The sequence below is a fragment of the Excalfactoria chinensis genome, unplaced genomic scaffold (assembly GCF_039878825.1).
Source record: "Excalfactoria chinensis isolate bCotChi1 unplaced genomic scaffold, bCotChi1.hap2 Scaffold_363, whole genome shotgun sequence".
Taxonomy (NCBI): Eukaryota; Metazoa; Chordata; class Aves; order Galliformes; family Phasianidae; genus Excalfactoria; species Excalfactoria chinensis.
In genome coordinates this window covers 30,001-40,000 of record NW_027315651.1, presented here as the reverse complement: position 1 = coordinate 40,000, position 10,000 = coordinate 30,001, and the positions used below count along the sequence as shown (strand labels likewise).

The following is a 10,000-nucleotide window of genomic DNA, read 5'->3' as shown; positions in this document are numbered from 1 at the left end:
TTTTTTTTTGTTTGTTTTTAAAGTCTTTTGCGCTACTTCCTTCTTTGTTTATGTCCTTTTTATTTATCTATTTATTTATGTCATTTATTAAAAGGATAGATAGCTTTCGTAGCTTTCTTGCTTTTAGCGTCATCTTTATCATCTACGATTTTCTTAATTTTTTATATATTTTTTTTCCTTTTTTTTTTTTTTTTTTTTTTCCGTTTTCGGTTTTTTTTCCCCGCCATTTTTTTTTTCTTTTCCCTTTTCCTTTTTTTAAAAAAATTTTTTCCCTTTTTTTTTGCCTTTTTCCTTTTTTTTTTTTTAAATTTTTTCCTCCTTATTTTCTTATTTTTCCCTTTTTTCCCCTTATTTCTTAGTTTATTTCCTTTTTCAGTCCTTTTTTTCCCCTTTTTTTCTTTTTTTTTCTTTTTTTTTCCCTTTTTTTAGCTCACCCCCCCCTTTTTCTTTTTTTTTTTTTTATTTTTTTTCCCTTTTTTTAGCTCACCCCCCCTTTTCTTTTTTTTTTTCCCTTTTTTTAGCTCACCCCCCCCCTTTTTCTTTTTCTTTTCTTTTTTTTCCCTTTTTTTAGCTCACCCCCCCCCTTTTTTCTTTTTTTTTTTTTCTTTTTTTCCCCTTTTTTTAGCTCACCCCCCCCTTTTTCTTTTTTTTTTCTTTTTTTTTTTCCCTTTTTTTAGCTCACCCCCCCCTTTTTTCTTTTTTTTTCCTTCATTTTTCCTTTTTTTTCCTTGTATATTTTCCCTTTTGTTTTTTTTTTCCTTTTCTCTTTTTTCCCCTTTTTTTTCCTTGTATTTTTTCCCTTATTGTTTTTTTTTTTCCTTTTCTCTTTTTTCCCCTTTTTTTTCCTTACCCCCCCCTCTTTTTCCCCCATTTATTTATTTATTTATTTATTTACGCGTTTAGTTTTGATTTATCGCTTCTTCCCGCCCCCCCCCCCATCTTTTACGTCTTTATTGTTTTTATTATCGTTATATGATTATTCCGTTACCACGAAACGCTACGATCTTTCTGTGCATTTTAAAATCTTCTTCTCTTTTCTTTGACTGACTTGCGGCTTCTTTCCTTTTCTCTTTTTTTTTTTTTCGTCGTCGCTCGTCCGCGCGCGCCAACGCGTGAGTAGGCCCGGCCCGGCTCGGCGCGCCCTCTGTCGCGAAGAAAGGGGTCTCTGGCGAGGCGAGGGGGTCCGTGACGGGGTTGCGGGTAGGACCTGGCTGCCGGTACCGGCCCGAGCTTCCCGCTCCGCGTCCGTCCTCCGCCCTTCTCCCCAGTTCCCCCCCCCCGCCCTCCCCCATCCCCTCCCACCACCACCACCGCCGCGCGAGCCAGAACCCGACCCGTACCCGAAAGCGGCCCGCCTAGCCCTGACCCCCCAGGCCTCGCCCTTAACCCCATCACCCTCTCCCGGACGCGTCTCGCCCGCCCGGCCCGCGTGGCTTTTGTTTTGTTTTGTTTTTTTTCGCGGGGGTTTTTTGTTTGGTCGGTTGGTCGCTCGCCTGCTTGTTTGTTTGTCTGGTCCGCCCGGCTCCCAGCGACCGCAGTTGCAAAGCGGCGGAAGCTAGAGGCTGCCGGCGGGGCGGCTGGACTCGGCTAAGCCGGCGAGAGCTTCCCGTTGCGGAAGGGGGGGGGGGGGGGGGGGGGGGGCCTCCGGTCTGAGGCGGGTGCGGCGGGGCCTTGACGATCGCTAGGCTCAGGTCTAGCCGCCGTGCTTGGAATGCCCTTCCTTGGCAGGAAGCAGAGGGTGGTTTCAGTGAGTGAGCGAGCGAGCGAGCGGAGGCGGCAGCAGCTCGCCCGCGTCCTCAGGACCTCGGGGCCGATCTCGGGCCGGCCTTTGGGAAGGAAACCGGCTCTGAACCGGCTCGCGATGGACTCCGCCCGAGCGAGCGGGGCCCCCGCACGGGCGCCGGTTAACCGGCCGGCGGCTCTCCGGACCGGTCGAAGGGCTTTCGACCGGCTCCGAAGGGGGAAGCCGGAGGGGAATCCGGTGTGACGGCGGAAGGCGGAAGGACACGAGGACGGCAACGGATATCCAAACGTTTATTGAGGAGGAAAAACTCACCGATGCGGACGCCTTCGCCGGGAAGGAACGCCGAGGCCGTCTCCGCCGGGGAGCCGTCTCCGAGAGATGCCGCGCCGCCTCGGCGGCGCTCGGCCCTTCGAGGAGGTCCGGAGGAAGCGGAGTCGAGCTCCACCCTTTTCCGGGAGCGCGGCGTCGCGGTTTCGCGGCGTCGCTCTCGATATTCTACGTCGCGACGTCGCGCGCAGCGCGCTACGCGTCTACGTATCCCAGGGGACGTCGCGGCCAGAGATAGCTCGCGGGAGGAGGATTATCTCGCTCCCAGGCTGGACTTCTCTCTCTCTCTCCCCCTCTCTCTCTGACTCTCGGGGCGCGAGGAGCGCTCCGGCCGCGTCCGTCGCCTGGAGTTCACAGCAGGCCTCTGGGTTTTCGGGGACTCTCTCTCTCTGTTTCGTTCGATGGACGAGCCTCGACGAGATCGTATTCTACGACGTTACCTCGTGCTCCGACACCGTATCTAGTAAAAGAAGTTTTCCCCCTTAGATTGCTGCCGCTGTTCTTTCCGCCCCCCTTTTTCCCCTCCCTTTCCGGGCCGGGGGCCCGACGGGGCGGCGGCGGCGGCGGCCCCCGTCGCGGGCACGGGTAAATCTAGGTGACCCGTGACACGCGGCGAAACGACTCTCACCTGTGCTCCCGCAGCTGACCCGACGCTCGCCTCGGCCGATCCGTCAGAGGTCCGGCGCCGCGGCGACCCGTTCCCCGTACAGACGGAGAAGGGCTGAGGGATGCCGTCGCCGCGGGTAAACGGCGGCGAAAGCCTCCGAGTCGTCCCGTCGGAGCGCGCGAGGATTCGTCGGAGAAGGTCTCGTCGCCGGTACCCCGCGCTAGGCCTTCTCGCGTACCTCCTGGGGGCGACCGCGCCTGCTGCCGCCCTCGGGCGCCCGTAGGCCGGTGCGCGTCGCGTGGGAAAGAAAGGGGACGAGTCAAGAAAAATCCGCGGAGAGCGTCCTTTCGCACGGGCCGCTTCTGCCGAGCGAGCCCCCGTTCCCCCCCCCCCCCCCCCCCTTCGCGTCCTCCCCCACCCGGAAACGCCTCCGCCTCCGTGGCCGCGGGGTCCGAGGCGGGAACCGCCTCCGCCGCGGCCAGAGCTCCGGCAGAAGAGGAACAAAGTCCCCTCTGTCCCGACCTACCGTCCAGCGAAATCGCAGCCGAGGGAACGGGCTCGGCGGAATCGGCGGGGAATAGAAGACCCCGGTGACCTCGACTCTAGTCCGGCGCTGCCAAGAGACGGGAGAGGTGCAGGATAAGTGGGAGGCCCACCCCCCCTCGGCGCTTCGGGCGGGAGACCCCCGCCGCGCCGCGGCCCGGCTGCCGGTGAAATCAGATCGATTTTTCGCTTTTTTTTCTTTTTTTTTTTTTCCACCACGGTCTCCACTGGCGCGTGCTCTCTCTCTCGCTCTCTCTCGCTCTCTCTCGCTCTCTCTCCCCCCCCCCACCCGCCATCCTTCTTTTACCCGGTCTCCAACCAGCGCCCCCCCACCCCGCACCCCCCCACGCCGGCCGAGAGAGCCGCGGGACTTTTTACATTTTCCCATTTATCCTTCCAACCCCCCCCACCCCCCGGCACCCTCGGCACGAGCCCGGGGACCGGAAGAGTCGAACGAGCGCGACTCGGCAACGGCGGCGCCCGCGCCCGCGCCCCCGCCCGCGCCCCCGCCCGCGCCCGCGCCCCCGCCCCCGCCCCCGCGGCCACCCCGCGCCTCCCGCCGGCCCACCTCTCTGCCGACCGCTGCCGTCTACCCGCTGTTCTTCCATCCTTACCCCGCCGAGGCGAGCGACCGCGCGCCGTCCGGGCCGACCGCCGTCCCGGATTTCCGGCAGACCGGCCGGAATTCCATCACCAACGGCCCTCCCGGTGGGCGCGGCCCCGGCTCGCGCACGCGCGCTTCCTCCGGAGGGCCGGGCCGCATCCGAGCCTGTCCGGCAGCGACCTCTAGAGTCCGGGGCGGAGCCGGGTAGACCGTGGCGACCGAATCGAGCGGCACGGGCAGCGCCCCCTAGCCACCGCCGCCGATCCCGTGCCGCTCGGAGCCGGGTAGACAGTGCCGACCCAGTCGAGTCGCACGGGCAGCGACCCCTAGCCGCCGCCGCCGCCGAGCCCGAGTGCCGCTCGGACCCGGGTAGACCCTGCCGACCTAGTCGAGTCGCACGGGCAGCGCCCCCTAGCCTGCGCCGCCGTGCCCGAGTGCCGCTGTTAACCGGGTAGACCTTGCCGACCTAGTCGAGCCGCACGGGCAGCGCCCCCTGGCCTGCGCCGCCGTGCCCGAGTGCCGCTCGGACCCGGGTAGACCCTGCCGACCTAGTCGAGTCGCACGGGCAGCGCCCCCTAGCCTGCGCCGCAGTGCCCGAGTGCCGCTGTTAACCGGGTAGACCCTGCCGACCTAGTCGAGTCGCACGGGCAGCGCCCCCTAGCCTGCGCCGTCGTGCCCGAGTGCCGCTGTTAACCGGGTAGACCTTGCCGACCTAGTCGAGCCGCACGGGCAGCGCCCCCTGGTCTGCGCCGCCGTGCCCGAGTGCCGCTGTTAACCGGGTAGACCCTGCCGACCTAGTCGAGTCGCACGGGCAGCGCCCCCTAGCCTGCGCCGCCGTGCCCGAGTGCCGCTCGGACCCGGGTAGACCCTGCCGACCTAGTCGAGTCGCACGGGCAGCGCCCCCTAGCCTGCGCCGCCGAGCCCGAGTGCCGCTCGGACCCGGGTAGACCGTGCCGACCTGGTCGAGCCGCACGGGCAGCGCCCCCTGGCCCGCGCCGCCGAGCCCGAGTGCCCCTCGAAACCGGGTAGAACCTTCCGACCGACTCGAGTCGCACATGCACCGACCCCTAATTTCCGCCGCCCTGCCCGAAAGCAGCTCGTAACCAGGTAGACCCTGCCCACCTACTCGAGCCGCACCGGCAGCGCCCCCTAGCCTGCTCCGCCGTGCCCGAGTGCCGCTGTTAACCGGGTAGACCTTGCCGACCTAGTCGAGCCGCACGGGCAGCGCCCCCTAGCCTGCGCCGCCGAGCCCGAGTGCCGCTGTTAACCGGGTAGACCTTGCCGACCTAGTCGAGCCGCTCGGGCAGCGCCCCCTAGCCTCCGCCGCCGTGCCCGAGTGCCGCTGTTAACCGGGTAGACCGTGCCAACCTAGTCGAGTCGCACGGGCAGCGCCCCCTGGCCTGCGCCGCCGAGCCCGAGTGCCCCTCGAAACCGGGTAGAACCTAACGACCGACTCGAGTCGCACATGCATCGACCCCTAATTTCCGCCGCCGTGCCCGAAAGCAGCTCGTAACCAGGTAGACCCTGCCCACCTACTCGAGTCGCAAGGGCAGCGAACCCTTGCTGCCGCCGCCGAGCACGAGTGTTGATCTGAGCCGGGTAGACAGTGCCGACCGACTCGAGCCACACGAAGAGCGCCCCCTGGTCTGCGCCGCCGTGCCCGAGTGCCGCTGTTAACCGGGTAGACCTTGCCGACCTAGTCGAGTCGCACGGGCAGCGCCCCCTAGCCTGCGCCGTCGTGCCCGAGTGCCGCTGTTAACCGGGTAGACCTTGCCGACCTAGTCGAGCCGCACGGGCAGCGCCCCCTAGCCTGCGCCGTCGTGCCCGAGTGCCGCTGTTAACCGGGTAGACCTTGCCGACGTAGTCGAGCCGCACGGGCAGCGCCCCCTGGCCTGCGCCGCCGTGCCCGAGTGCCGCTCGGACCCGGGTAGACCGTGCCGACCTGGTCGAGCCGCACGGGCAGCGCCCCCTAGCCTGCGCCGCCGTGCCCGAGTGCCGCTGTTAACCGGGTAGACCCTGCCGACCTAGTCGAGTCGCACGGGCAGCGCCCCCTAGCCTGCGCCGTCGTGCCCGAGTGCCCCTCGAAACCGGGTAGACCTTGCCGACGTAGTCGAGCCGCACGGGCAGCGCCCCCTGGCCTGCGCCGCCGAGCCCGAGTGCCGCTCGGACCCGGGTAGACCCTGCCGACCTAGTCGAGTCGCACGGGCTGCGCCCCCTAGCCTGCGCCGCCGTGCCCGAGTGCCGCTGTTAACCGGATAGACCTTGCCGACCTAGTCGAGTCGCACGGGCAGCGCCCCCTGGCCTCCGCCGCCGAGCCCGAGTGCCGCTCGGACCCGGGTAGACCCTGCCGACCTAGTCGAGCCGCACGGGCATCGCCCCCTAGCCTGCGCCGCCGAGCCCGAGTGCCGCTCGGACCCGGGTAGACCCTGCCGACCTAGTCGAGCCGCGCGGGCAGCGCCCCCTGGCCTGCGCCGCCGAGCCCGAGTGCCGCTCGGACCCGGGTAGACCGTGCCGACCTGGTCGAGCCGCACGGGCAGCGCCCCCTGGCCCGCGCCGCCGAGCCCGAGTGCCCCTCGAAACCGGGTAGAACCTTCCGACCGACTCGAGTCGCACATGCATCGACCCCTAATTTCCGCCGCCGTGCCCGAAAGCAGCTCGTAACCAGGTAGACCCTGCCCACCTACTCGAGTCGCAAGGGCAGCGAACCCTTGCTGCCGCCGCCGAGCACGAGTGTTGATCTGAGCCGGGTAGACAGTGCCGACCGACTCGAGCCACACGAAGAGCGACCCTTAGCCGCCGCCGCCGAGCCCGAGTGCCACTGGTTACCGGGTAGACCCTGCTGACCGACTCGAGTCGCACGGGCAGCGACCCCAAGCCGCCGCCGCTGAGCCCGAAAGCCGCTCGTAACCGGGTAGACCCCTGCGGACCTAGTCGAGTTGCACGGGCAGCAACGCCTAGCCGCCACCGCCCTGCCCGAGTGCCACTGGTAACCAGGCAGACCCTGCCGACCGACTTGAGTCGCACTGGCAGCGACCCCTAGCCGCCGCTGCCGAGCCCGAGTGCCACTCGTAACCGAGTAGACCCTTCCGACCGACTCGAGCCACAGGTGCAGCAACGCCTAGCCGCCGACGCTGAGCTGGAAAGCCGCTAATTACGAGGTAGACCCTGCCGACCGACTCGAGCCGCACGTGCAGTGACCTATTGCCGCCGCTGCCAAGCCCGAGTGCCGCTCGTAACCGGGAAGACCCTGCCGACCGACTCGAGCCGCACTGACAGCGACCCCTAGCCGCCGCCGCCGAGCCCGAGTGCCGCTGTTAACCGGGTAGACCTTGCCGACCGGCTCGAGACGGATGGGCAGCGACCCTCGGGCGCTGCCGCGGAACGTGCGAGCCGAACGCAGTGCACCGAGACCGTGCGTACTACGCTCCGATCGGCTCGGTCATTCCGCGGCGGAGGACAGTTGGTTGCATTCGCGCAGGCTCGGGTGCGCCGGCACGGTCCAACCTATCTCGGCGGGCTCCGCTCCACTCGATCGTTCCCCGGCAGAAGCCGGTTGTCGCTTCTGTGGCGGCTCGCGTGCGCCGGCACGGTTTCCCCGGCCCCGGCGGGCTCCGGTCCGCTCCGTGCTTCCGCGGCGGCAGACGGGCGTCTCAGCCGCGCCGGCTCGCGTGCGGCGGCACGGTGCAACCTATCTCGGCGGGCTCCACTCCACTCGATCGTTCCGCGGCATAAGCCAGGTGTCGCTTCCGTGGCGTCTCGGGTGCGCCGGCACGGTCTACCCGGCTCCGAGCGGCACTCGGGCTCGGCGGCGGCGGCTAGGGGTCGCTGCCCGTGCGGCTCGACCAGGTCGGCACGGTCTTCCCGGGTCCGAGCGGCACTCGGGCTCGGCGGCGCAGGCCAGGGGGCGCTGCCCGTGCGGCTCGACCAGGTCGGCACGGTCTACCCGGGTCCGAGCGGCACTCGGGCTCGGCGGCGGCGGCTAGGGGTCGCTGCCCGTGCGGCTCGAGTCGGTCGCCACGGTCTACCCGGGTCCGAGCGGCACTCGGGCTCGGCGGCGGCGGCTAGGGGTCGCTGCCCGTGCCGCTCGAGTCGGTCGCCACGGTCTACCCGGCTCCGAGCGGCACTCGGGCTCGGCGGCGGCGGCTAGGGGTCGCTGCCCGTGCGGCTCGAGTCGGTCGCCACGGTCTACCCGGCTCCGAGCGGCACGGGCTCGGCGGCGGCGGCTAGGGGTCGCTGCCCGTGCGGCTCGAGTCGGTCGCCACGGTCTACCCGGCTCCGAGCGGCACGGGCTCGGCGGCGGCGGCGGCTAGGGGTCGCTGCCCCTGCGGCTCGAGTCGGTCGGCAGGGTCTACCCGGGTCCGAGCGGCACTCGGGCTCGGCGGCGGCGGCTAGGGGTCGCTGCCCGTGCGGCTCGAGTCGGTCGCCACGGTCTACCCGGGTCCGAGCGGCACTCGGGCTCGGCGGCGGCGGCTAGGGGTCGCTGCCCGTGCGGCTCGAGTCGGTCGCCACGGTCTACCCGGGTCCGAGCGGCACTCGGGCTCGGCGGCGGCGGCTAGGGGTCGCTGCCCCTGCGGCTCTATTGTAATCGCTAGGTCTACCCGCTTTTGGCGGGCCTTCGCCGCTCGTCCTGTTGGGCTGCGCTATTGCTCTGGAGCTTCCAAAGGGGTCGCTGTAATTCTTTACCTCCAGTTACGTCGAGGTAAAGTTCTGTTTCTGTCGGCGCCCCCGCCGGTAGTTTCTGGCGGTTGTTTTTGCAGCACTTTTTTCGGGTGCCTTAGGTTTTCGTCGGCAGGAGCGGGTGCGTACTCGTCTCCGGTAGGCGGCAACGAGCGGGCGCAGGCGAGCGCGGTTGACCGGCCGAGTGTCGAGGTTGTCGGCGGCGACTTTTTCGTACGCCTCTCGGGTCGATGGGTCCGGTGGCCTCGTCGGGGTCTTCGCTGCCCGTGTCGCAGCTCGGCACCGGACTGAGGTTGGCAAAAAAGTCAAATTTCGGGACGAAAGGCGAGAGCGAGAGAGAGAAAAGGATGGGGAGCGGTCGGTTCCCCGCGCAGGGGAGGGAAGATCCCCGAGAAAAGAAGGCGAGAGAGAAAAGGGCACGGGCCGGTCTGCCGGCAGTCGTACGCAGGAGGGCCGGGGGAGTCCCCGGTGGGGTCCCGCCAGGAGCGAAGGAGTCGGGGGAACCGGAGGTGGCCGTTGGTGGCGGCGGCGGCGCCGCGTCGTCCTTACGCGCACCGCACTCTCACTCGCACGCGGGAGCCCCGTTCAATCGATCGATGCCCTGTGGCGCTCCTCGGGCGCGTCGGAGAGGCTTCCCGGCGGGCCGGCTCAATCCCGCTCCCCGGCTCGTTCGGGGCGGCGTGGGGCGGGCCGGTGTTCAGGCAAGGGCGAGCACCTCTCGGCGGACGTTGCCCACGCACACCCACCCGCACGTGCGCGCGCGGTCTTTCCGCCGCGCCCGGGGGAAGGGCTCGCGCCTTCCCCCTCCGTTCCCTTCTCCTTCCCCTACCCCCGCCCCTCCCCGCTCCCCCCTTCCGTCGATCGATGAGGCCACTCGGGTGGCGTCGGTGAGGGCCCCCGGCGGGCCGGCGCTCGCGCGTTCCCCGTCCCGGGGAAGCCGCGGCGGCGCCCGGTGTTCAGGCGCGGGCGGCCTCCTCCCCGGTTCGCTTCCCGTCGCAGGCGAGGCGAGGCGCTCTCCGGCTCGCGCCGAGAGCTGCGGAGAGCTCGCCCGACCGAATCCGGCTGTGTGACGGCCGAGGGGCCCCGCGAGCCGCAGGCGTAGCCAGTCGGTCGCGTGCGAGGCGCCGGCGCCGGCCTCGGTCCGGGACCCGGCGAGTGCCGGCCGCGAGCAGCAAGCCGGCGGGGTGGCAAAGTCGGGGAAACCGCTTCGGGAAGCGAGGCGAGGAGCGAGCGAGCGAGAAGGAAGAGCCGGGGGCGTCCGCCGGTCTGTCTCGCCTCCGCCGTCCTCGGGGCCGCCGCGGCCCCGCGCGTGGGTTTCCCCGCCGCGCGTCCCCGCCCGCTGCGGAGCGTGCCGCCTCGGGCAAGGGTCTCCGGTCTCGGGGCGGCGCCCGCCTCGAGGTCGCCTTCTCCTCTAGCGCGTCCGCGTCTCTGGCGGCGGGGCTCTCCTCTCGCCCCGTCCGCTCGTCCGTGCGCCGGTCCCGGAGGGCGGGTCAGCCCC

The 10,000-nt window shown here is 67.0% G+C and overlaps 1 long non-coding RNA gene across 1 annotated transcript; it reads right to left on the bottom strand.

Annotated features, from left to right (window-relative positions):
- Window positions 1-2,017: 2,017 nt before the first annotated feature.
- On the bottom strand, window positions 2,018-3,929 carry LOC140264944 (uncharacterized). The gene is made up of 3 exons (XR_011906160.1): window positions 3,790-3,929; window positions 2,700-3,291; window positions 2,018-2,531 (listed from the first exon to the last, which is right to left on the bottom strand). It is a non-coding gene; the product is annotated as an uncharacterized lncRNA (long non-coding RNA).
- Between the last annotated feature and the right edge of the window lie 6,071 nt (window positions 3,930-10,000).